Source organism: Bidens hawaiensis, unplaced genomic scaffold (assembly GCF_021521415.1).
Source record: "Bidens hawaiensis isolate Kalapana, Puna unplaced genomic scaffold, B.hawaiensis_p1.1 tig00077137_1, whole genome shotgun sequence".
In the NCBI taxonomy this organism is placed as follows: Eukaryota; Viridiplantae; Streptophyta; class Magnoliopsida; order Asterales; family Asteraceae; genus Bidens; species Bidens hawaiensis.
In genome coordinates this window covers 9,443-11,872 of record NW_027503292.1, presented here as the reverse complement: position 1 = coordinate 11,872, position 2,430 = coordinate 9,443, and positions in this window count along the sequence as shown.

Genomic DNA, 2,430 nt, shown 5'->3' with positions numbered 1-2,430 from the left:
CCACGTGTTCGGTCCCCTCAGATCCTTCCTAGATGCTAATATTTTAATTAAGATAGCTCAAGATTCGTGTTCCCATTTTGAGAGTGATATGTCGAATAATGATTGCATATCTTGAGCTTATTGTCTTTGTTTAGATTTCAAGGTATATATTTACATGAAAAGTAATATGTTCATGATTGGTTTTACGTTACAAATGAAACATATCTGCATATCAATTTGTATTTTTGAACAAAAAAAACTAAGATAACAGTTAATTTTAAACGTGTGTGAAAGTTGAGTGTGAGGTCTTTAAATTGTACATTAGATGAAGTTATTCAATATATTGATAAGAAGCAGGGCTGGTCTGGGCAAGGGCTTTAGGCATGTAGGTCTCGTCATGGATCTAACAACTAATCCCAGATCAATCCGTAAAATTGATGAGCGGAAATTACCAAGTTTATCCAGATCCCGGATCAAGAAAACACACCAACACAAAATGAGAGAAAAAAGTAGAAGATTAAATTATTTCCGAGGTGCTCGCCTAGTGTATGAAGTATAGCATGGTATTTATACTCCATATTTAGGTTAATTACATAATGGGCCCAAATGGGCTTGTTACAACCAATAGAGTCTCATGCCTATACAATGATTAAATGAAAGCTAAATGAAATGACGATTACATTTAAATATTATCTCATGCCTATATTTAGCCCTACAATCTCCCTCTAGGCTTTTGTATAGATAGTATCTAACCATGCTTGGCTTTCATTCTCAGCATTTGCCATCTCGAACTCTGAAAGTGTTTCAAAGTTTAGTGGATCCAAACTCTTATTGGACTCGGATGATTCTTTATTCCATTTTTTGGAGACTTGATTCTTAATCTTATTTTCTGTCTAATTATTTTCTGGGAAAGTCGGCATCAATAGATTTAGGAGCATCATATGCGGGAGGCTCGACATCTAATTTCCTTTTTATGTTGACTTTTTTGATACAACTGATTTCTTTCCTTTGCGTCCTGAAGGATCTTCAGACACGATCAGATCATCTTTAGGTTCAACCACTAGTTTTTCATGTTCTCGTTGTCTTTTACACGCTTCAGCATCTGCAACTTCAACCTCTTCAAACGGATGTTTGTTCTTGTTCTGACTGTTTATTGTCAACTGCACAAATCTAAAAAAAAGGTAAGATGCGTTTGTAGACCCTATTTCAGCATCTGCAACTTCAATCTCGTCAAGCGATAAGTTTTCAAAACACGCCCTTGGATTTGAACATTTTGAACTTTAGTTTTCTTAACTTTTAAAATTAACTCGCTAACCTCTAGCTCATAAAGTTTTTATAATCTCAAAAGATTTAATGTTTAAAAGAAAGTTAAAAAAATAAAAATAATAAGAATTTAAAATATTTATTTATTAAAATTAAAACTAAAAATAAAATCTTTTTGATATTTTTCAATTCCTTTTGATAAAAATAAATATTTACATACAATTTGAAGAGTTATGCAAATAAGTGAGCTACAGTTTTGTGAGTTATCTGACATAAAATCATATTGATTTTGACGAGTCAGCACATGCCAATTTTCATATATAATAATAAACACAACAGTGAACAGTCTACGACAATTATTGATATTATTATCCGCTTAAGCTTAAGCATCCAACTTTGGTTACCATCCATTGGATGTTTTAAGATATATGTTTAATTATATTATCAAGCTAGTGTGCCCCACATACATGACATACCCTCGCAATAAAGATATGCACACGCTTTTATTATACAAGGTGAATATACATGTTTGTTATCAGTAGGGTTTACATATGTTGTGTCCCAGTTTGGATCGAAAGATCCTCTGCAGAGGACAACATATGGCTGACAACGGGAATGATTGACTCAAAATTTAAGAAAATCGTTAGATATCTTATTGATCGTTTATGAAAACATCACTATTTTGAATTAGTGATGTTTGGCAATATTAATTGTGGGTTTAGCACAAAGCTTTAATAAAATATCCGTTATGCCCACGTAGGATCCAACGACAGCTAGAATGGACACGCGTGATACCCAGATAAACAAACAGCATACAAACCCGGAATTCAGAATTTGGTAATTCTCTCACTACAAGATTTAAGACCATGAAATCATACGTCGAAGAAGCGGTAAGCCATTTATGTTTGTAGCTAAGCGAATTAAGTTTATATCATAGGCTAGCAAGCATACTTAAACGTTAAACCTATCATTGCATCATATAATAGGTCTACCCAAATTTTCCCTTTTTAAGATCATAAAGAGTAGCATAGGCAAGGTTAATTATCTAGTCAATTTAACCATCATTTTCTACTTATGCCATACAAACTCATTTTGTCATAGCTTAACATACATTGCTCTCTCTAAAACCAAGAACATTAAAATCTTTTTGGAGAGTTAAGAACTCATTTTTGTTTTTATTAAAAACAA